This window comes from Vanacampus margaritifer, chromosome 20, assembly GCF_051991255.1.
Source record: "Vanacampus margaritifer isolate UIUO_Vmar chromosome 20, RoL_Vmar_1.0, whole genome shotgun sequence".
Classification (NCBI taxonomy): domain Eukaryota; kingdom Metazoa; phylum Chordata; class Actinopteri; order Syngnathiformes; family Syngnathidae; genus Vanacampus; species Vanacampus margaritifer.
In genome coordinates this window covers 6,996,874-7,022,910 of record NC_135451.1, presented here as the reverse complement: position 1 = coordinate 7,022,910, position 26,037 = coordinate 6,996,874, and the positions used below count along the sequence as shown (strand labels likewise).

At 36.9% G+C, this 26,037-nt stretch overlaps 1 long non-coding RNA gene across 1 annotated transcript in view; it reads left to right on the top strand.

The window, feature by feature from the left end:
• The first annotated feature begins 9,257 nt into the window (after positions 1 to 9,257).
• LOC144040715 (uncharacterized) overlaps positions 9,258 to 26,037 on the top strand; it is a 32,109-nt gene continuing 15,329 nt past the window's right edge. Inside the window, exons 1-2 of the long non-coding RNA XR_013289801.1 lie at positions 9,258 to 9,516; positions 9,598 to 9,711. This is a non-coding gene — a long non-coding RNA (uncharacterized LOC144040715). The remainder of the gene's footprint in view (positions 9,517 to 9,597; positions 9,712 to 26,037) is intronic.

Genomic DNA, 26,037 nt, shown 5'->3' with positions numbered 1-26,037 from the left:
ATTATTATATAATTTATAATAAATAGATAAATACCAATTATTTTAGCCAAAAATGTTAATGTTCATTAATCAGTCATGCCCTAAAAATACAATCAAATCTTAACTCATTCACTGCCATTGACGGCTATCGACGTCAAAAATTCATTTGAACTATTTCTATTAGTTTAACATTTTTTCCACTTTTGTTAACAAGAGTATGAAAACTTAGAATTTTTTTATTGTACATTTAGAACAGATATAAAATTTGTGATTAATTGTGAGTTAACTCGTGAACTCATGCAATTAATTACGATTAAAAAATTTAATCGCCTGACACTGCTAATTTTTAATAATCTTTTCTTTTCGTTTTTTAATCACGTCAGACAATTACATTTTTTAATTATAATTAATCGCGTGACTTCAATAGTTAACTCACGATTAATCACAAATTTTATATCTGTTCTAAATGTACAATAAAAAAAATCTAGGTTTTCATTCTCTTGTTAACAAAAGTGGAAAAAAATGTTAAGCTAATAGAAATAGTTTAAATGAATTTTTGACGTCTATAGCCGTCAATGGCAGTGAATGAGTTAGTGGGAACTTGCTGTATGGATAGGGAAATTGTTAAATTACCCAGTGGTGGCTTTCTGCAAGCAAAATTCATTTGCTGGTTGGAGGCTGAGCAGTGAACACTTTCTCTGGAGGAGTATCCGAGTCGCCAGAAGTCTCCAATAACTCCAGGAAAGCTCGTGAGGTGTCAGCATCAGAGACATGAACTTACAACACCCAAAACAGTGATTTCCATCGAAGTTTGACTTGAGAATGTTCAGTATACCCTAGTTTAGTTTTTTTTACCTTTGTCTATGTTGTCAGAAATATTTTAAGACACCTATGAACTGTTTTCTGATAGGTCTCCTTTAATAAACTACAAAAAAAAGAGTGTTTTAATGCAGCATGTTTACCAGCTATTTTTGCATTAACATTTGCAGGAAATCCTACTAAACTTTTTTTGGTCAGATTTAATTAGACAGTACTGATGATCTCATTATCAAATAAATAGATATAATGTACAATAATAACACCTAAGAGATTCATCATTATTATGAAGCATATCCCCACATTTCACTGATAGGATGCTAGTTTTAGATATGAGTAGTTTAGCAAATTTGTGGCTCTGGTAAAAAGGACATCACTGCAAAGGAATTGGAATCAGGTCTGACACAGGGCCCATCTTGCAGCATTGTTGGCTTGTCACAACTCCTCATGTCACATTACTCGAGGCACAACTAGGGAATCTACTGTATTTAGAAAGGTGGCAGGGATTTTTACTAAGAGTGTGGGTGGACGGGTTTGGATTTTGACATGGTTCAGGAAATAAAGACTGAGGACAAAAGGGAATCCTATGAAAACTTGCCAAGATGCAACCGCATAATCTGAGTGGCTTTTGTACACCATCACCATGATGTTGGCTGTGCTATAATGTCACATTTTGACCTTTCTTTAATTATACAGTCGGTCACCATAACCTGAACTATGAAGTACAATAAGACATGCCTTTGCTCTAAGTCCTTCTCTGATGGAAGACAGACTAAATAAAACAGCGGTGAAAGGACTATCAGGAGAAAATGACTGCTATTTGCAACATTTCTTTGAAAAGGGCAATGCATATAATTTATTTCCTTACTTGACATTTCTACACAATGCAACATATTCACATTCCAGATTCAGGGCCTGTTTTATTTAATGCAATATTCCATTGTTGATTTTATCTAACTGTTCCCTTCCTACTTGCCTATTCAATTTGTCATTTCAGCTACCTACTGTCTTTTTTTTCACAAGTGGAAAAAAGAGGCATCGATTGTTCATGACATTGCACACACGTCATGAGGTGTCTAATAGAGAAGCGGCCACTGTTATTCATTGAGAACAAATACGATTTCAATAAGAAAGAAAAACCACAACTCATATGTGGAAATGTATTGTGCCAGTTTATTGCTAATTGTATGACATTTGTTGTTTATTTATTTCATCACAATGGGGAGCAGATTGTTTGGATACAACTGCAGATAACAGCATACTCGCAAAATGGTACAATGTGGGTAATCATCATCATCATCATAACAAGAATCTTCTTTCTCATCATAACAATAATAATAAGAATCATCATCGTCATATCGTCATCATCATCATCATCATCATCATCATCATCATTATAACAATAATAATAAGAATCATCATAATAACAATAAGAATTATTATTATCATAATTATCATTTTCATCATCATCATCATCATCATCATCATAACAATAATGATAATTATCACAATTATCATTTTCATCATCATCATCATAACAATAAGAATCATCAGCAATAATAAGACTCATTATCATATTATCATCATCATCATCATTATTATCATTATCATTATCATTATCATTATCATTATCATTATCATTATCATTATCATTATCATTATCATTATCTTTATCATTATCATTATCATCATTATCATCATTATAACAATCATCATTATCATCATCATCATTATAACAATCATCATTATCATCATCATCATCATAACAATAGTAAGAATCATCTACTTCTTCATCATCATCATAGTCATCATCATCATAAAAATAATAACAATCCTCATCATCATTATCATCATCATCATCATCATAACAAGAATCTTCTTTCTCATCATAACAATAATAATAAGAATCATCATCATCATATCGTCATCATCATCATTATAACAATAATAATAAGAATCATCATAATAACAATAATAATTATTATTATCATTTTCATCATCATCATCATCATAACAATAATGATAATTATCATAATTATCATTTTCATCATCATCATCATAACAATAAGAATCATCAACAATAATAAGACTCATTATCATATTATCATCATCATCATCATTATCATTATTATCATTATCATTATTATCATTATCATCATTATCATCATTATCATCATTATCATTATCATTATCATTATAACAATCATCATTATCATCATCATCATCATAACAATAGTAAGAATCATCTACTTCTTCATCATCATCATAGTCATCATCATCATAAAAATAATAATAATCCTCATCATCATTATCATCCTCATCATCATCATCATCCTCATCATTATCATCATCATCATCATTACCATCACAAGAACAACAACAACAATAATAATAATAATAATAATAATTCAGAATAGAAAAGTAATCTCAATGGGTTTTAGAGATATACTTTATACTGTCCCTGTGTTCGATATAAATCTTGAGTTGTTGTTGTCTCCCAGAAGTGGCTTCATTAGAGTACACAATTAGATTATAGTTTTTTTTACTTGTTTGTATTATACAGTATACACGTATTACTCGACTTGTAATGAAGTGCCCATTAAGTACGCCGCATGTGTACCATTTTGTCCAGTGCACACAACAATCCAGTTGGACATGTTGGCTTGTTGAGCAGGGATCATCTGAACCCAGCAGGTAGACTTTGACTCATTATTCCACATCCTGACACACACACACATTCACACGTACTTACACACTTCAAAACAATGCCTTAACAGCAGGAGCAGGCGAGCGAAGCCTCTGCCAGCATAAACTGTCCTCATTACTGTACTTTCCCATCAACACACATTTGACCAGAAATGAATAAGAAAGGTCACGCCCTCTAAAAGGGCACCAGTTGTTGTTATCCACAGGTCTGTGGGTTGTGACCTCCATGTGCAAAGCACATGGGAACTGTAACTGTAAACAGCCAAAAGAAGCCATTAAAGCATGACGGCGTTTAAAATAACTAAAGGCTTGTGTTTGTGACTCTTTCGCTGGAAAGAGGTTTGAGCTTTTGCAGAGCAGCACACCAATAAAAACGGTTTACATTCAGACAAAAGATATGGTTCTGAATACACCTACTCAAATTGAAGCTGACGTAAAAGGCAAAATGCTTGAAGCAGGCATGTCTTAAGGATTATGTTCCCTTACATACAGTATTCCGTTTTCTTGTAAATAACTTTAAAATAAATTACACCTTGTATGTTGCTATATCTGACAAGGCCCCTTTCACATCAGAATAGATTTTATACTATAGTGACACATTTTATCCATATTTGAGGAGAGGTCACTTATTCGTTAACATCCAAGGAAGAAACAAATGTTAAAATATTTTCATGATCCGCATCCCTTCTCTTTCATTCCTTATAGATTTGTGTTTGTATGAGACACTTCGAAAGAGCCAAGCCTACTTGTATTCAAGATAAGACAAAATCTGTCTAATTCACTGTTTTATGATGGAATACAGCAATATGCTGACCAGCATACATGTAACAATTTGCATTTATAAGTCTGCACCGTTACTGTTTGTTCATTTATCTCTGCTCGGGAATGATGGATGTCTTTCGTAAGAACATTTGTCCTGAGGGAGAAAGTTAAATTGGTGGAATTTTTTTTTCTCAAATCAGAAGCAGGAAATGTTAGTTTGATTCGAACTGCTTTCCCCAGCAGTTATGCTTGTGTGTGTTACACTGCATGCCTGAGACTCTCCGGTATTAAATGAATCTGGTTTTTTTTTCGCTTTCTTAGAACGACAAGCACAATTTTCGTGTTTTGTGTGCCTACTTTGGTGGCTGAGTCAGTCATACCAAAGTCCACCTCTAAACTTCAGCCATTTGCCACTGCCAGTCATACACCACAATCTAATGACATCCGATTATGAGATATGATTTAAAATATATATATATGTTTGTTATTGGGATTACAGTTTATTTCCAACTGCATCATATTGACAGCTGATGTTCGTTCACACCTCAGATGTCAAACTCAGTTTTGGCCAGCTGCATCATTTTATATGGCCCATCGAAGACACACAAAAAAAAAGCAGTGATTTCAAGTTTATTACTAAAATATTAAAATTGCAAATTGTGGTGGCATATGCTGTAATATATATATATTTTTTTTAATAAAGAGGGATGAAAGGGTCAGAAAGAAATAAAACTTCTATATTTTAAGCATTTGTTATTTTGAAATCAATTATTATAATTAACTATTATGAATAATTTATTTAAAAATAAATTGAATGAATACTTTATGAATATTTGTGAATAGAATTTATGAATATTACTGCTTCTGATTGGTCCATCAACTTTTTGTGTCTATGTCAAAATATGACAATTTTTTTTTCTAATTCAAGACATAGTAGGGTTTACTGGTGAACAAAGTGAACATAGAAAAGAGCCTTTTCATCAAATCTGTCTCTCTCCACCTTGAGTTCAGAAACGTTGTGTTCTTATGTTCCCCATCTCCATGCAGCTTAAGGTGTAGTGGTCCTCTATTTTTGCAAGATAGATAGTAATGCTAGACTAGAATTCCTCAACTTGGCATTGCAAACCAAACAGTTCGGACGCTGACTCTATATTTATAGAGCACTTTAAAACAACCGTCCCTGTTTTCTTAAGACAGAGTAAGGAGCAGCAGATACAATGAAAACAGCAGGGGCCTCAGAATTGAACCCTGTGGAATGCCATACCTTCCACATGTATATTCCTATTGCACAGATTTGTCACCTTCTTTTTCTTTGCTCGACATAGTTAGCTTGAAGGGATTACACTAATAAAGAAATCACACGACGTACCATCACTACAGCCACAAGTCGACTACTGAGTGCACCAAATTCCCTGCAGCACAGACAGGCCAAGCAATGTTGCATTATCACCTGCAGCCAATGATGACCAAGCGGGGTGTATCATCAGGAATTATTTGAGTCGGGTGTATGTCTTGACTACCACCGAACCCCTGATATTGGCTCACCAAACCCCTGGGGTTCGATCGAATGTACAATATGAACAATATGTTTGTATGGGTTTACAGTCATAACGACCCTCTGAGGAAAACCATAACAATAATGTGGCGTCATCAAAAATCAATTTGACATCCTGGTTTTCACGATGCTACTTTTGGAAGCTGAAAATATAAACGTAAACAAACTCATAATTACCATAAATATCATTTCAGCTGAAATAGTAGTTTGTGAAAAGAAAGCTAAAGTATAGATCTGCAAGGGGAAAACAACACTGAATAAACAGCATCCTGTAGACTTACAATCTATACTGTAATAAATGTCATCCTACATTATATACTGTATGTCAACTTCTAAAGTAAATAAGAAGCTGAACTACTTGTTTCCAACCAGCGTCCTGTTTCCCACAAAATGCACCCGTGTTCTGTAAAACAACAGTATGGTGAGTAAGGCAGTATTAGTTAGGTTCCTGCCTTTGTGTCCGTATGTTCTTTAATTGTGAAGGCGAAACGGTCTCGTTTCAGAGAGCAAGTTAGGTCAAGTGTTGGTTGACCGACACAAGGAAAAGGCGAGGTAAATAATTAGCTTTTATAGCCTTCCGCCACAACACAGCGGACTAAAACGAGTCTGTGGGTTGGTTTGTTATCCCTTTCCCTTGCTGCTTACTTTAATGTGGGTGAATAGATAATGTGATTGTGATTTTCCCTTCTTCGCAAAGTTGCAACTTTGGACCATATATGGAATTCTGCTGGCCCTGCAGGCAACCCACAGTGAATAGCAACTACCAATGGCATTGAGATTTTTTTTTTTAAACACATTTTTCTTTCTGGCTCAAGCTTTGCTTTAAACAACACAGTCTTCCAAGTGACAATGCACAAGGGATTCAACTGACAGGACTTTAATTTGCAGTAGCGAGACAGTACATTAGGTCTGCTAGAGGTCAGTGATCTGATGGAATTTCTTGATTGAGTATGGTATATGTTTCGGTTCAACTTTCCCAAGTTTTCCTCATTAGTGTCGGAGAGATAAAACATAAAGGACATCATCACAGTGCATATTAAAATACACATATTTAATTGGTTAAGTCAAAGAACAGCGGCTTCTCTCCCATTTCTTAAATCTGCCCTTAAATAAGATGATCATAGCTAAGGCTTAATTGTGTGAATGTGGAGAGGAACAGCATGTAATATCGTCAACATTTCTAAACAGATTTAATCTCAAGAAGTGGAGCTTTGATCAAACTTCTGATTACGCATTGATCAATTATACAAGCAATGCAATGGAAATTTAGCACAACCGTTTGCTCCATGTGATCAGATAATTTTATTACTGTATAATTGCCACAGGAATGCATCTATCCATTCATCCGTCCAACAAGTTAACATCAATAAGTGATCCTCACAAAAGAGGAGGATTATGGATGGTACATGCTATTAGTAAAAGGTCACGCGGCGTAGTAGAATTGTGATGATTATTATTTAAAACAAATTGATGCAAAGCGCTGTAATTCTGAAACAAAGATTCATAGTTTGGGCAGGGCGTAACATGCTGAAACATATCAATAATAAACCACTTATATAAGCATCACATTTATTGCCTAACTGCCTTATTGGCTGAAGTTAGAATGAAATGCAAAAATAAATCTAATGCTACAGGATGGATTATTTTACTAGCTCTACCCTTTCAAATCATATTTGTTTCAAATGATATAATATTAACCACTTAATAATATATTTTTAAGCTTAGATGTCACTCCAGGCTGCCGTTCGGCGTAGACTAGCATAATTCATTTCCGTTTGCAGTTCTGTTTAGCAAGTAGACTTTCTTTCCAGAATCCAAACACTTTTTATTTTGCCTTTTATTATGTTGTTTAATGTTTGATGTACTCTACTTTAGCACACGCTTCCAGCCAGATATCGGTGAAATGTGGACTCAATCACTCCAAGGACTTAAGTTCGGTGTCAAACACACTACCCGTGTCAGTGCTAGGTTAGCGTAGCAATTAGCATGACGTCTCTGCCTTTCCTCATCATCCCATCTGATACTTGTCAGATGTATAGTTCATTTGCTGTCAAGGAGGTGATGATTACTAACTCAGGAGCGAGTTTGCAATGTGTACAGCTACACTAGTAGCCAGTGAAGATCGTTCTAGCTAGCTGGTGGTGGCGCAAGTGGGAAAGTCTGCGCAATTCGGAAAAACTTCAAAATATGTGTTTTCAGTTTTGCTAGGATATTCAATGTGTTTTAATGAGGCGCGAAATCCAAATTTTGACCTGCAAACTGCGAAGTCACCTGCTTTGTGGGCAATTTTGAGTTTTTAATCAGCCCAAATACGCATGACACGAGCACAGGGTAACCTGCGATATAGTCATTAGCATGTGATTATGGGTTATTTTGGGATCTCTTTCCAGTGATATTTGATATAAGATATAAGATATTTGACAACACACATCACCAATCAAGTTCTGAAGCGTCTCTTTCATTTCTATAACAGACTCATCGACATTCTCCCATTTCGTAGAACAAAACTTTGTGGTAGTATTTTGAGTGTGATGCAATAATTGCGCATGTCGATTCCTTCCTTTTGTCTCCCACAGGGTCAGACCAATGCAGTTAATAATGCTAACAAGGTGGTAGCACTACTCAAGCGTGACTGACATAATGCAGGAAACGTGTTGGATTGTCATGCAGGACACAATGTGTGGAAATTTCTGACATTTTAGTTCCACTTGACTGAAAAACTGAGCAGCTATTCAGCGTGGGGATCTGCATGACTAAAAATGCTTTAAGTGTTTCCAAGTTGGGGGGGGGGGGTATCTGTCACACAAACATTTGCCAACATATTTGGCAATGAATACATATCTGCATAGTGTATAGTATAATATGATCCAATAAAGAGCTGAGGACCAATCGAAGACGAGTCAACAGAGGGGGAGAATAAGGCTGGAAAGTGAACAGAAACCAGATGAGACCAACACAATCAGCTGACACTAATCTTAAGAGAAAAGTAATTGTCTTTGAATATTAATATTGCTATGGTGCCATTATTTGGTGCCAAGGAAATATGTTGGAATGAGCTGAGGATCTCTATTTAGACCAAAGCAGTCCTCATGCCCTATTGGCAATAATAATTGGCAAATTAAAATGGACCCATAGTTACTGTTATTAAGCCAAAATAACAATCCAAATGGATTTTTGTAGCTCCTTTTGGTGCTATTACAAGGATTTCATTAAAAAGTATTAGCGTGTATTTGTGTTCGTATTAGTAAATTAGCACATCCGTCACCATGGGTGAGCCATAGGGGGTCTGTGCCCGCCCACCTTGTTCCTACTTGAGGCATGGATCTCTAAAATGGTTCTGCATTTTTAATATTATATTTTTAATTCATTCTGCTTCGCACTCTTATGTCCGAGTGTCAGTAAACGCAACACAGGTCTCGCAGACGGTGGAGGGGGTACTTTACGTTACTGTTGGCTGCTTGTGTTCATTGCTGCTATACTGCTCTCTGCTCGTAAATTATTTTTGTTTTCGGCGTCGGCTACGGCCAACAGTAACCGTTTGTTCAAGACATATAAAAAGGGTGACATTCCCAAACAACGTGTGCTGGCGGCATTGTTGCAAGACGTCACAATATAAAGAAATAGTGGTGTGATTTTGTTTGATTGATGGCCAGTCTTATCTGCAACAGTCATCACAGCCTTCATGAAAGTAATCTTAGGTAGGCTAATGGTGGGTAATGTTAGAATATGTCAATGTTGGCATGCAAGAGTCATGTACATTTTGTTGTTTTGTTTCCGAGGACGCCGGCGCACAAGACAAGTGAGGAGGGACATACTACAAACTACATTCGTGTCGGCAACTAAAGAGCCACTTGAAAAAGGAAACCCCATATCGTTTGAGCATCTAAAATAAGGTAGAATTTTGTTTTCCTTTTTTCTTTTTAATTCTGCGGCAGACACCGTTCAAACAGGTGGCCCGTTCGAAGCGATATGTCAGCGGATCCACCATATTGGATGTGGCAATTGTATTCGCCATTAAATCGGCAAATAATTACTAAGATTAAGTTAGAATTGGATAATATAATCAAAGGTAATGGTTCCTTCCAATGAGTTGTGGCTTGATGATACATCTCCAAGGAGAAACAAAATGAGGCATATTTACAAATAGCTTCACTTTGCCTCATCTAATATGGCTGCAGCATCAACATACTTACGACGGCGTTGCCTTCTACTGTATGTGTATGTACTGTAAATGTTGTCTATGATAATGTCAGAGAGTGCCATTCAATGGATGGATGCACTACGATGCACGTAGTGCTATGTGAATTTATCCAAATATATAGGGCAAGTTAATGCTGTCTGTAGGGTATTCATAATAATTGGGCCCACCCATGCATTTTATGTGCCCCCCTTAAGCCTGGGGTCTGGTGACGGGTCTTTAAATTAGTGAATTAGTAACTGTGGTGTGTAATGAGTGATATAAATGTGAACTATAGGGGCAGGTCATGACATGACAAATTAAGTGGATTAAAAAAATAAAATAAAATAAAAGGAAAGAGAGAAAAAAGATTAAGCAACAGGAGAGTAAAATGGACATATGCATCACCAACAAATTTTATTCGAGGAGGAAGTCATTTTTTCTAGACGTCCACCATGTTTAAGGCAGTTTGCCCGAAGGCACCAGATGTACTTGTGCCGATGACCTCATTTCATATCGTTGCTGGGTTACAAAATCCTCTGATACTCCCATGCAGGTTAAATTTTGGTAGCTATGGATGTCCTTAGCATAGGCTCACAAAATTCTGATTGGTCCACGTCTTGCGACCCTCAAGCTGGGAGGGCCAAGATATAAATTTTTGACCTCACCTCTTGATTTGACAGCTCAGTGAGGCATAAGTGACACTGATGTGGTTTTTCAGATGGGATACTATTTTTAACTCTTAAGGTGCTGCCTGTCCTATTGAGAGAACTGTAAGAGTGAAAGTAGTGGGGTGACTGTGCCTCGCCACATCCAGCGCTGACTTTGAAATGATTTGCACGACCAAAAAAAAAGCTCAATTACATTGTTGAAAATATTTTTCGGTTACTTGGTGTAATTTTTTTATTCAAATTAATGCTTAAAATAAAAAATACCACTCGTATTTTAGCAAATTTTCCCTGTCTGTCCAGTATTTTTAGGAAAACTATTTATTTGAGCACTCTAAATTGGCATTTAGAATGTCATAGCACTGATACAAGCAAAAGTTAAAAATGTTGTTTCAGTCAAATGTAGGTCTTTGTACTGGTCTTGAAGTTGTCAACAGAATTGCCCGTCACATTAGTATATAAAAATGAGAACAGAGCATTGGCATTAAAAGAACTTTAAAGCACTTTCCATATTGCTTACTGTTTGTAAATCTAATCAATTGAAAACATGTAAAAGTACCTCTGGGCATCCCGCAGGGGTCCCTACTTGGACCTCTGAACTGTACAATCTATTTTGGTGCACTACTCCGTCTCCCAGGAATTGAGAGCCAAGGTCTTTACTGACATTTCTTTGCACTCAATTCAGGGGAAGGACCTTTATTATTATTATTATTATTATTTTCATCTTTAAAAAATTTGAATGTTCTTGCAGAAAAACTACTGCTAAAACTATATGCTGGTTTGGACCAGAAAAATCATACTATCAGTGTGAAAGTTGTATAACGTACTTGGAGTTTTAGTCCAAAAGTGTACAATTAATAATATAAAATATTTTTTATAATACAATTTTAAACATGTAATTTAAATCTGATAAGAATTAAAAAAACAAGTGTGAAATAAGCATTTTATAGTTTGTATAATATAACACACTTATGTCCATTTATTTTTTTTTACGTTTTTGTCGTAATTCAGTTTCATCCCAAAAAATAAAAATGAAATTAAAATTGAAAGACAAAAATGGACATAAGTGTTTTTTCACAGGACAGCAACAATATACTGTATATGGGCATCCATTTTTGCAAATGTGTCTATTCACAACACAATAATCCCCCTGGGTAGCATTGTGAACAGTAACAATTTTGATCAATGGATTAACGATGAACCCACCTCGTGGGTGGAAAGGACAGACAAGTGATGACGTTTTGGAAAAAAGGAATAACTGAAATAAAGACTCAAAGGGCAAGGAGGGGTGGGGGGGCTGGTTCTGTAAAATAACACAACTTCCTGGACTCCCACTCAAGATATGCATCCGACAGGATCTGTCACTGTTATTTGTGTGGTCTTGTTTTATGCATTAGGGCTCCGTATCTGTATAGTCAGACCTTTGTGTTTTATTGTTTAAAAAAAAAAAGAAAATAAATAAATAATTTTGTGGCCCACTTGTACTGTATATAGTTATTTGTGTTTGTATTTGTGTTATTAGTTGTCTTTACATTCATTGAAGTTTTCCATCATCTTGGAATTAAATAATATTCAATTAGCATTATTAACGCCTAACATACAGTAAATATATAAAGCTCCATGTTAGTGGGGGGAGGGGACAGTAAACATCGTGAGACCCCTGAGGAAGATCCACGGGGGTCCATTGTGTTCCTCTCGTGTAGTCCACCAGGCAGGATGCAGGCCAGTGCTCAAAGCAAACAGCATTATCTGCGTGTATACACAACACATCTCCACAGGACCTTTAGCCCAAACATTCGATCAAGCCAAACATCCTTCCCAACAACTGTACAGTAGGGAGAGACAAAAGGAAGTATGGAGGCGTGCAGATAAATAAGGAACCTAGGATCCTAGAAATCCCGAAGCCTCCTGGAAAGTTAAATTTGCTTTAACAGGAGGTGAAAGATTTATGTCACTAATCTGTTGAGATTACGACGAATGAAACCCAGTTTGTGTTGCATGGGAAGAGGAATAAAGTAAACCAAATGCAACCTATTTAGCTCAGAAATCTGGCTTGGGATAAACGAGCACACAGATGCTTCATGGGTCTTGCCAGAATTAACTTGAAACAATGAAACACCAGGGATAATATGACAGTGTGTAAAGCTATCAGGAGTGGGAAGCACTTGCTCTCAAATCCTTCCTTTATGCATAATTTCTGAAATGGAAAGTGCTACACTCCATGAAAAGACAAAATGACACATTTTTGAAGAACCTATAGAGCAGTTAAGGGCAACCGCATGCGGCCCCTGACCACACTCGTTTTACCCCGAAAAAAAAATATATACGTACGATTGAACAAACCCCCCAAAAATTACAAAAACATTGATGAATATTGAACGGTGTTTGTTTGTTTTTCAAAACCTAGGGGTAAATGTAAAAAAATAAAAAATCCCGTAAAAAATAAAATAAAAAGACCAAATTATTGAAATAATAATAATAATTATAATTATTGGGGGGGGGGGGTCTGTGAATATGCTAATTTGCAACTGCCGACCTGAAAATATGCATCAATTCTAGTTTTAAGTTGCAATATCACCATTCCCCACTAGAGGGCAGCCATCGTATTTGCACTTACACTACGTCTTAAACCAATGGTGGGCAAACTCGGTCCTCGGGGGTCTCCAGGTTTTGGATGTTTCCCTTCTCCAACACAGCTGGTGTTTGATCAGCTCATCAGCAAGCTCTGCATAAACCTGATCCTGTTGATTGGAATCAGCTGCGTTGGAGCAGGGAAACATCCAAAACCTGCAGGACTCCGGCCCTCAAGGACTGAATTTGCAAACTTAAACTGCTCTATGCTACATCTTTTTGTGGATTTGGATTATATGCAGGATACTTATAGGACTTCAATAACATAAAAAAATTATGTGAGTTGATTTTTATGGGGAAAAAAATGTTAGTTTGCTGTTCAGAAGTTTTGTGCCGTCCTTGAATGTTTTTTTGTTTTTAGTTTTTTTTATGCAAGCGTTTGCCCATATTTTGTCCCTATTTAAAATAGCATTTTTGTCATACATCTGGTTAGGAAGTGTGTGGCCCTTTGTGGCCCCCGAGTACCACTGATAATATATTGTGGGTCCCCTCCAGCATTTAAGTATCCAATTTCTGCTATATAGTTACAACAGTTGTCATTCATTGAGTGTGTCTAAATGATAAATAAATTAAGATGCCACATAAACACAAACAGGAGGTCAACAGCATCGGTGATCCCCCCGGAGGATCTGCGTCATGCCTTCAGATGTTATTAGTCACAAGATGCGTAAAGCCATCAACAGGCTGTTAAGAAGACTATTTGTTTATCCAGCAGCACTTTATTGGCCCAAGGATGAACCCCCCCCCCATCTCTTCCCGCTCGCTACGTCATAAAATTGACGCGTATGACTGATTATGAATTTGCGGTCTCTGGAGTGTTTCATAAGATGAGAAAGTGAGAACAAGATCGTTCCGTGATAAACTTTCGGAATGTCACTGTGAGGCTTTTGTAACTGCCATTGAAAAGATTTGTCATGCATTTTTCATAAATAAAGTGGAGATTTTTACTCTTTGACATCAAAGCTCTATTTTTGTTGACAGTGCACCTTGGCGCAAATGTTGGTGAATTCTGATTTTCCGATCAGCACAAGGCCTGCATTGCAAACAGCATCATTTTACCTTTTTTTCCCAAGGTACATCTGCAGTGGTGTTGCACTTCCTGCTTAATAATTCAGAATGCTTTCCAAATCTTGCTCGGCGTGCTTGTTATGAACACTGTACATCCATTTAGCTGTCATCTTTTGTTCACTGGGAAAGCCCAAATGTTCACACCTTACACTGAGAGGTTTTTGTGTGAACGTGCGGCATCATCTGCGCTATTGCTTTTATTTTTATACAGTGTATAAACGCACTCCCCAACCAGAGGTGGTGAATCCAGGTCCAGAAAGTAAAAACTCTGCCACGGTTTGGCTTTAGCCATTGATGCTAGCTAGCTAGCTCCCTAGCAGGTACACGAGCACCATGGGAGCCTAGCTAGGAAGAGAGCTAGCTAATTGCGAGGTGATTATGGTAAATAGCTAGCTATTACAGATAGCTAGCTAACTAGCTCCCTAGAAGGTAAACGACCACCATGGGAGCTAGCTAGCTAGCACCTGGGGCTAAAGCCAAACGGTGGCAGGGTTTTTACTTTCTGGACCTGGATTTGCCACCCCTGTCCCCAACTCGATTAAAATATCATGATGAACAAGACTATGAATACATGTTTATGCTTCCATCCCATTATGTTGAATTTTCCCACTGAGGGGTGATTGAAGGAGTCTTCTTCTTGAATAGCAGCCTTCAAAATATCAACCATGTACTCTACTTCAATGACGCCTTCACATACAAACGAAAAGGGCAGTAGTTTGTACCGTATAATGTTTGTCCTCTCAGTGCAGATGACACATTTTATGTGTCTTTGCTGTGCACACAATATCAGCTCTTTAATAGGATCATGCTTGAAAAGCCGCATCTTACTCATGGCATATTTCTCATCATACTTAATCACCTTTGAGCGTACGTAAGCGTATACTGTTGCCACAAGGCAACTTTACACTCTTTACACTCTCAGCTCTTACACACACTTCTCAGAGGCCCCAAATGAAGGATTTGTTTAATGAGCTCACTAAGTAGCATACACATCATATTTGCCACTATGCTTCAGCTTCACATCTGCTCTGGTTGCTTGGTAACAGATGTTTAAAAAGGCTTTTATTGGAGGATGAGAAGTGAAGTGGCAGATGGATGTGCTTTGTCTGCATTACCACGGTGACGAAGATTACTTGTCTTAACGGCTAAAGGTGTAAAAGATGACTCTCAGGGTCGGACTATCAGCATCATATTAGTATTAACTCATCGGGCATTTATAGAGCATTCTGAATGACCACACAAAAAAAGTTAACAACTGTAGTAAAATGTAAAAAGTCAACTCACTTGGATGACCATTTTTTTCTCAATAAATTATTGAAATTTTATATTCAAATTATACAGTCACTCTTTAAGTGAAAAATAAACTCTGTAGGGCTGCAATGATTAATCAACAACTAATCAATTATCAAATTAATCAATCATTATTTTTGATACCTTTTTCTATTGAAAATTGTCCAAATACTCAGAATGTCAGCTTCTCAACATTAATTGTTGTCTGATTTCTGTAGTCATCCAGTTTTCCTATTTTCTGTTTTCAGAATTAATTTATATCAGTTTAAAATTAGGGACGTTCGTCACCACTTTGTTCCAACTGAGTAGTAGTCACCGGTACCGATACCAAGTACCAATACCACTAGTACTTTTGATACATAAAATTTCCGCCAACCCCCCCAAAAACAAATTATTTTAAAGAAAGATCTATATTTTCCAATATTACAGTTTTCTTTAAAATTACATAAAATTAATGGTAACTTTCTATTAGTTAAAAAAAAAAGTTCATATAATACCAATTTTGTATAAAACACACACCAAAAAATTAATTTAAATAAATAAATTATGAATGAGCATCAGTCAGACATGTGTGACTTAAGTTTCAGATTGTAAAACAGCTACAAAAGGGCAATGCCAGAATCGCGTGTACCGATACCTTGAAATAAGGGCTGATACCAATACTGATACCTGGCATCAGTACTTGCCCATTGCTATTTGGAATAATGTCATGTTTTTTAATAAATGCATTAATTGACAGAAGCAGATCACACACATACAGGTAAGCAAGGAGAGCTGTCAATCTTACAAGGAAAGTGCTACATTTTAGGAAAAACTGGCTTTTGGTAGTGAATGTTATAGCTGGGGGGGGGGGGGGGGGGTTGATCCAGCAGAAATTCAGTGATATCTTTTGGAATTAGTGTTGCAAAAAATGGCCAAAATTATCAAAGAAAAAGCAAAGTGCCACATTTTTCCATTGCTTGTTGAACTGACGTCTCCTGAGATACGCTGACGTCATTTATTTTTCCAAAAAATGTGAATTCCGATTTTTATGCCAAGCAGGGGATTTTGTCTGGAAAGTCCACCGTGTTAAAAAAAGCATTTTCATCTGCAAGGGTAAGATTGAAATGCATGGTGTGAAGGAGATGCTGTAACGGTTACGTCGTGCAATACCTCCCATTCCCTGTTGGTGCAATGTGAACTAAAACGTGTTAAGCCTCATCTTCTGCTCCATCTGCCCTTATTATGCAAAAGCAGTCACCTTAATCGGATTCCCCTAAAAAATAAACATAACAATTATGGGAGTGGTGATGGATTTCAATTCATTGCCTCATCTTGGTCCTTGTCCTCTCTTCTACATCCTAATCCCGCCACGGCCTGACGGAAGGCTGCAATACCAACCACAGACTGGCTCATTTAAATGCATGGTAATAAATCAAGGCCACTTTTGCATTCCACTGAGAATGTCTTTCCTCTCAAATAATAGACTCAGGGAGGGGATGATGTCATAGGAAATCTTGTTTATGAAAATAGTTCAAGTGGTGCATTGTGTGAGGTCAAACGTGGTGCGACTTTATGTGCATGTCGCACGTTTGGGTACCCGTTTCTTGTGTAAAACAGTTTGATACACGATATCATGTAAGGGGGCGCTGGTACGTAAACGTGAGGGTGCGTCTAAACAGGAAGATCCAACTGGAGGGAATGCTGTTTTTAGAAAAAAAAAAATCTCCTTTGATTCCACTTTTGTACTTAGAGCGGCAGGAAGCAACACCCACAATACAACACGGTGCGTAATGGCAACCGGAAAAGTGAAACTGACTTCTGAGGCGGGCAAATATGTTGGAGATGAATACTTTGGATCAATTTGAAAAGATATCAAAAGATTTCAAACTCAGAATACTTCAGCATACATCCCACCTTTTTTCCTTTTTAATTTGATTATACCTGTCATAAGTGCACATTTACATATTTTGTCAATCACATAAATAATTTCCATTGCTGATGTATGGAGGATTTTTTTTCCAGGTCTATACTGTGCTCCCTTTAAAAAGAGAACAGATTGGACCTTGTTTTTTTTTTTTTCTCCATTCTTCCTCGTTTTTAATTTTTTTACATTTAAGAAACTCAGGGATGCTAACTGTTTTGTTCTGTCTCCTTATTTTGGATATTGTTTGGCATACCCCCCCCAGGTCTATACTGTGCTCCATTTTAAAGGAGCACAGATTGAGTCTTGATTATTTATTTATTTTTTACCTCCGTCCTTCCTCATGTCTCCTTTTTTCAATTTAAGAAACATGGGGCACTAACTAGCGAACAACCAGGCTTACTGTTTTATCTCTCCATGTTGGACATTGTTATGCAGGGTTTTTTTTATTGCAGATTTATTTTTATTTTTTTAACCTCCTCACGTCTCCTTTTTTCCATTTAAGAAACTTGGGGGGCGCTAACTTCCCAGGCTTCCCGTTGTGTCTACCTACTCTATGTTGAACATTGTTATGCAGTATTTTTTTTCCAGGTCCATACTGTGCTCCATTTTAAAGACGCACAGATTGAGCCTTGATTTTATTTTTTATTTTTTTACTTCCTCATGTCTCCTTTTTCCCCGTTTAAGAAAACTTGGGGCACTATCTAGTGAACCGCCAGGCTTCCCGTTTTATCTCCCTAGGTTTGACATTGTTATGCAGGGTTTTTTTTCCAGGTCTATACTGTGTTCCATTTTAAAGATGCACAGATTGAGCCTTGATTTATTTATTTTTTACCTCCGTCCTTCCTCATGTCTCCTTTTTTCAATTTAAGAAACTTGGGGCACTAACTAGCGAACAACCAGGCTTCCTGTTTTATCTCTCCATGTTGGACATTGTTATGCAGGTTTTTTTTATTGCAGATTTTTTTTTTTTTAACCTCCTCACGTCTCCTTTTTTCCATTTAAGAAACTTGGGGGGCGCTAACTTCCCAGGCTTCCCGTTGTTTCTACCTACTCTATGTTGAACATTGTTATGCAGTATTTTTTTGAGCCTTGATTTTATTTTTATTTTTTTACTTCCTCATGTCTCCTTTTTCCCCGTTTAAGAAAACTTGGGGCGCTAGCTAGTGAACCGCCAGGCTTCCCGTTTTATCTCCCTATGTTTGACATTGTTATTCAGGTTTTTTTTTCCAGGTCTATACTGTGCTCCATTTTAAAGATGCACAGATTGAGCCTTGATTTATTTATTTTTTACCTTCATCCTTCCTCATGTCTCATTCCCCCCCCCCCCCATTTAAGAAACTCAGGGGGCTAACTAGAGAACCACCAGGCTTCCTGTTCTGTCTCCCTCTGTTTTTCGTGTTTTTCTGACTGTTTTGACTGTGAAGTCAAATTCTTTGTGTTTTACATACTTGGCCAATAAATCGGATTCTGATTTCGCTCATTGCTTCTTCTTTTTTTTTTGTAATACAAGAAAAAGTATCTTTATCAGCCCTGTGGGAATTCTTTGTAAGAATTTCAAGGACAAAAAATAAATCTCTTATTAGCAGCTACACAACATAACAACACAAACACAACACTCTAAATTGTGTGTGTATTTTCTTTACTAAAGTCTTGTTTATGGTGGCAAAAGCTCCCAGCCAGTTTGATTCTATTTCCGTTATTCCTTATGGGACACATTTGTTTGTACAGGCCTCTTAGAGCATTGTGCTTGGTTTGGGTATAATGTATACACATAGGTTCTACATTTGGCCTATTTAACTGTGTATACGTAAAGATGCAAGTTAGTAAAGATATCATCTCTAATGGGTCCACCTTACTAATTTATTTTCTTATAATATACAAACATTTAAAATTATGTCACTATACATATTATATTACTATCTGTACACATTAACCCCTAGGCGTTATTGTGACCATTTTTTGGCTTTTTGTTGGTTCTGCCCAAGCCATTTCAAAATAAAATACTGCCCACGGGTTAAACAGTACAAGGAGTGGACATGGGAGGGAAAGAGAGAGTTGGTAAAAAGGCCAAACATAATGTGTATAATAAATTGTACAAGAGTTTGGATTTGAAGGAAGGGGGAAAGGAGTTTGGCCAGGCAGATGGATCAATTTGAAAGGATTTGCAGAAGGTTAGGTTGATTAAAGAAAAGATGGTTATCGATAAGCGAGGAAAAAGTACGAGTAGACAAATGTAGTACTTTGAAAAAAAATGAAAGTGAAAGGTAGAGAAAGGAGGTAGAAATTGAAATGTGGGGGAGGTCAGATTAGAAAGGATGAAGTAAGGAAAGCTCCATGCGGGATGAAGCGAAAGTGTTGGTCCTGATGATTGAGGTTTGGAAGTGCCTAGGAGAGATAGCAGTCTTTTTTTTACTTCTTCAAAAGTCGAGAGATCGAGCCGGTACTGGCAGAGTTGAAGATTATTTTTGGGAGTGACGAAGATGGACAGAATCCGTAATGAGCTCATCAGAGGGACGTCACAGACTAGAATGTTTGGAGGCACGGCCAGGTTGAGCTGGTTTGGACATGTGCAGAAGGATACTTGAGATGGGATCATCAGATCGGAAGCAAGAGGAGAGTTATGAACGTGGCGAGGGAAGACTTGCAGGTAGCTTAAGGAAGATGTGTTGACTCCTAAATAGGATCAGAATAGGTCACAAACAGTATAAAAGTATTAGCTTCTTCCCCAATATCTGTTTTATTATCAATGGAAAAGCAAAATATCTCATACTCTACACATTACCAAATAACTACCAATATGTAATATATTGTACATTCCTCTCATTATAACAATATCTAAATGCTGATTGTCCATAAGACACGATTAACTTGCCCTGTGCCTCTTTTAACAAACATAACATTTCAAAGCTCATCAGAACTTATTCAAACGCACTTAACCTCTTTTAAACACGCCTTTCAAATTTTCATTAGCACCCGTTCTCACGCTTTTATTCACGCAGTCCACCCAAAAAGAGGCACAGCGTGTTTGCTTCAAGTTGTTTATTTGTCACTCCCAGTTAAGGTTACAATAACGCTGACAGATAAAACAAAAGAGAATGAAGCTGTAAATCGGCTAGCTTAATGCTAATATGAAAATGCCATAGATGGGATAACATAAATTAGCATTTATGTTATTGTAATTATAAACCTTAAAAACAAGACATACGCTGTAGCAACACATTAAGACATAGCACAAAAATGAAGGCATATATCTATCTTCTGGAGTTAAGTTAGGTACCTTCTCTACCTCTTCTTCTTGTTGCCACTTAAACTTAACTCAGATCTTCTGCAAACTTTAAAAACTCACAAAAATGATCTTTTGAGAATGTGTGCTATAGCGGGGGCGTGAATTATATAGCGGAGCGTCATTGCAATGTTGTATTTTGAAGTAGCAGAGCAACTAACGATTAAAGTGAAAAATAACAGAATGGATTATTTTAAAACAGATGCTAACAACAGCATAGCATAGCCTTAAGCTTTTTGGTCCGAGTGGTGAAACACCAAATTACATAATTTGTGTGTGCGTGTGTGTGTGTGTGTGTGAGACAGAGTCCAGCTGTGTGTTGAACGGGGGAGTCCTACAGAGAGGGCCATTCGGGTCACTGGGGGAAAGGAGACGGGAGGAGGAGGAAGAGGAGGAGGAAAAGACAAATATGAGAATAGTGAAAGCATGAAACAGGATTACAGGGAGAGCAAATAATGTCAACAAAGCTGAAGATAAAGTATGTCACGATATTGAACATGACACTTTTGTGCCTATGGTGAAAAATTGTCATTTTGGGTAGTACGCTTCACTTGTGGAAGGCGGAGCCAAACACAATGCTGTCTGTTGATTGGTCAAAGAAAAATGTCAAGAGTGGACAGGGAACAAAAGAAAAATGAGGTCTACACTACAATTTGGGTATAACTTTTAAGTAAGATACATTTTTGCATTACATTTTTAATAACTTTATTCTTTTAAATAATGGAATAACTAATTAGTTCTTTCCCTATATTTTTAATCAAAATTTTTTAGGAATAATATATCTGTCTTGTTTTTTTATGAACACCGAGAGAACAGTGTTGCTGTATTTTAATGTTCGTCATGATGGTGGTCCGTGGAGTGCCGAATATTTTGGAGGTGGTATTTAGTCTTTTAACGGCAAGCTAGCACAAGTGACCTCGTTCAGCAGCCATGGTAGTCAAAAATGAGGTCAAAGAGTGAGAAGGAGCGAATGATGAGGGTGCAGTAGTAGGGTGAGAGTGGGAACTTAAGCGGGTGAAAGATTGGGAGGATGTCCTGTTTGGGTCATGTGCTTCGGAGCAATTTTACTGTGGGAAAATGTGTGTTTGTGTGAAGACTGCTTTAGATACTTGTGAGAACTGACGTTTTTTTTGTTACGGGTTTGCTGTACTTTCAGGACAGCGGTCAGTGATTTTTTATTTATTTTTTCTTAAATCATTGAGGAGTCAAAACAGACCACCGAGGTAGTATGAATGTTTGTTGCAGTAAATTTGTGAATGAAGGAAAATATTTGCCTAAAATGTGTTATATACTGGTTACATTTTGAGTTTGGAATTTTCAGACTGTCACAAGAAACTTTTTTTTTGTTTACTTTTTGAATATTATTCCCAATCCCTTCCATTTTTGTGTGAATAATCTATTGAACTATTCTAAAAAAAAACTAAAAATAAAAATAATTCTGTTTAGAGTGATTTTTAAAGCAGATCTTGTCAAAGCTAGCTAGGCCGTGCGACACATACAGTATCAGACCCATCCAGTCCTTAACCATATCTAATTATGAAGTCACAAAAAACTTAAAATATGCTATATTTTCATTTTGGAAGTTTTAATTTTGTACAAACAATGTAAGAGCTACGACTCGTGCCTTATTGCCGATTTAGCAATTTTGCTGCTATACTTAGCGACTAGCGACAATGCTAGCAATGGTCAGAGAATTAGCCCTGATAATGATTTGGGTGTCCCAACTAAGAATGGCAGTTGTGTTAGCGGCGGTTGCTCAAACTGTTGCCAACTTAGCAATTCTCTTGCTATTTTCAGCAAATATATTTCAAACAAGCAACTAGCAACAACGCTAGCAGTGGTCGTTTTGTTAGCAGAGGATTTGCACCGATAGTGATTTGGTATGCCATTAATAGGAATGGCAAGTGAGTTAGTGGGTGCTCCAAAATGTCAACATACTTAAAAAAAAAATGCATGCTGTAAGATTTTCGTGTTGGATGGATGGATATCTTTTAGCAGGTAGCACAGGAAAAGTGGTTGGCACTACACCCTTGACTGGTCACACCCAGGCAATGACAGGGCATGAAACATTCAATTTTTAAATTGTATAAGTGTATGAATAATTTGGAGCTCATTTTGTGTGTACATTGACCTATTTTATACACTTTGTACGTGTTGAACCCGTCATGAAAGTATTTAAAAAATAAAAATAAAAAAACGTCATGCTGGAAGTCCACACTTTGTGGCCAGAGCACTGATGCTTTAGTAAAGATAAAAGTACACCGTTTAAACTGACCCAATCAGATAAGCATTTCGTTGATATTCATTTCCTTGATGTTATTTTTCTAAAGACAAATTTTTGATAGAGCGTTTAGTCACGCTGTCTTTAAGGTTAGTAACAGCAGTTACAGCATAGATCACCATGGTGACCATGTAGAACGAATGAAAAGTTATTACCTCGAATGGCTCTCTGAAAACCAACAATAAACCTCAATTGATGATGACTGGGGCTCTTGGGACTACATGTTCAAAATCCCCTAATTGCTGACGGACAAACTTGTTTACGTGGTATCAGTAATACAATATGATGTATGCGGGAAGGAAAAGACAATCCTATTATGTAATTAATATAATGATGTTAATTGTGTTGCAGGGGAAACGTTCCTTCAATGTCATATTAATTCTTGGAATCGGAGTCCATTTGTATGAACATTTTTTAAAAATATATATTTTCAAGGTTTATGCGTAAAATACACGTCTGAGCATGTCATTGGGAGGGCCGTTTTTGTTGTTGCATTTTTAAGTATTTTTTTGTTTCAATTGAACATGTTCAAAATTTGCTTGCGGCAAGAAACACCATGACGGCTGTTAAGAGAACCATTAAGACTGTTTAGGAAACACTGTGACCTTGAATGAACCCTGACCTGAAATCAACATTCGCTAGCATCGCAAATGTTCATCCCATGAGACTAACAGCAGCAACAAAACCGACAAAGACTGAAAGAAAACAAACTGCATTCGAGGATGGTTAGACTTTTCTGAGTTCAAACCAGGAAGTGTGTACGGGAACTTGAACTCGGGAATTCCACTTCCGAAGTCGGAAAAAAAAAAGTATCTCAATTTCACCGACGGCCAAAAATGTGACGTCACGCAACAATGGCGACACATTTGAAAACACAGATCGTGAATGGTAAACCACAATTTACTCGAGTATAAAACCAGATAGCTTTCTTCATTCATAAATATTAATACTTTATTAATATTTATAATATTAATATTAATATTAATACATAAACAATTTCAATCTACACTTGTAGCCCTTACTATCGCTAAAAAAACAATTCTTGTTAACTGGAAAAATAAACAAACTCTGAATATCGACCAATGGTCCATCCTCCTCATAAATCACATTTTAATGGAAAAAATATCTGCCTCAAATAAAAACCAAATATCAAAATTTATAGAAACATGGTCTACGTATATAGAATTTTTTGACCTAATTCTGGTTACTTAATTCTGTCTGTTAGCGAGAGCCACTATATCGTGATAACTTACATTGATGTTTCTGCATTTGGCAATTTATTATTATATTATATTATTAGTATGGGATTTTTTTTAATGGGCTTTAGGTGAACTGATGAATACACACACGCACGCACGCACGCACACACACACGCACATACACATGCTCACCCACATACAAAAAAAAAGTATATATATATATATATATATATATATATATATATATATATATATGTGTGTGTGTGTATATATATATATATATATGTATATATATTTAAAAAATTAAAAAAAAGAGAAAAAAAACATTTATTTTTTTTTAAAAAAAGGAGAGCAATGATGATGTCAAATCGAATGAACAATACTGAGCTCTCCTTTAAAAATAAATAAAAATAAATAAATAAATAAATATTCAACATGACTTCACGAAACACAACGCACGTGACAGTATGCCGCTATCTCCCTGCATGAAATTTTACGGTGAACTACTGAACTGTATGAAATAAGATAAAAACAATAAATGAAGCAAAATTGCGAGAAGGTGATGTATGCTGGAGGTGAACATTGGTTTTGAGGCCCAAAATATAAAACAATTTATCACCATCCGCCATTTTGGTTGTTTACTTTTGCCTCGAACGCTTTCAGGTCGGAACTGGGAAAAACCAACTCGGATAAATCCGACTTCCGACCATCCTCGAATGCAGCATAAATACCGGCAAGCTGACAAGACAACGAGGCAGAAGCTTTGAATTGCACATTTTGTATTTTACAAAAAGAATAGTGTGTTCAAGGATAAAGTGTTCAACGTGCAGGTGGTCCCCCTCTTTGCCATAATGCCCGCAACCTCCAGCTAGTTAATAAGCTTTGCCGCTAGTTAGTTGGTCATGACAGAGCAACTCTACGCGGAAGTTGAATGGCACCCTCATACTTCCTGCGCCGCTTTTGGTCAAAAAGGACTGGCGCAACCCACTTCCCTGTATTCTTCTGTCAACTCTGGGAAAAAGCTTTAATATCCTTCCTGCCGCCAAGTGGCTGGCTATTGGAGACCTTGTGGAAAACCATCCTTCAGGGAAACCTCCACTGCTAAGTCCCGCCTCTCGTAAACTATGGTCCCTTCAGTATGCGTCTATAAACACTCTTGTTTTATGTCTCTGAAGAAACAAAATCTCTCTGGTTCTTTCCTGGAGTTTTGGTGGAATAAATAGTGCCTGTGTGTTTGTTTAGATAGTAACTTATGATACTAGCATTGTATTGTGCTCAGTCAGTTTGTGGTTTCCGGCTTGGTCCTACGGGTCCACTCATTCTGGATCCGAGTGGTGTCTACAACAAAACCAACATCATTGACCATCAGCCGCTGCCAGTGATGACTGCATTGTTTGATTCTGTATTTACACAATTACCATGATAAGATGTCACCGGAATGCCTTGATTTTCTTCTTATTGTTGAATAGGTTTACACATAGCAAATTTGTTATCCATTCAGACGTCTGGGCGTTTGCATACGTCAGTATTGTTAAGCAAATAAAAGAATGATGTCCCTGCTTGAATACGTGCACAAATGCTTGAATAAACACTCCCAGAGAACCAATGAGCCAATTCGAGACAATGCGTTTCCAAGAAGAATTTCTCTGGAGGATAAAAAAATTCAACCACTCCCAAATCTAAGAGGTATTGTTGACGTGAAAGAACAATTAAGAG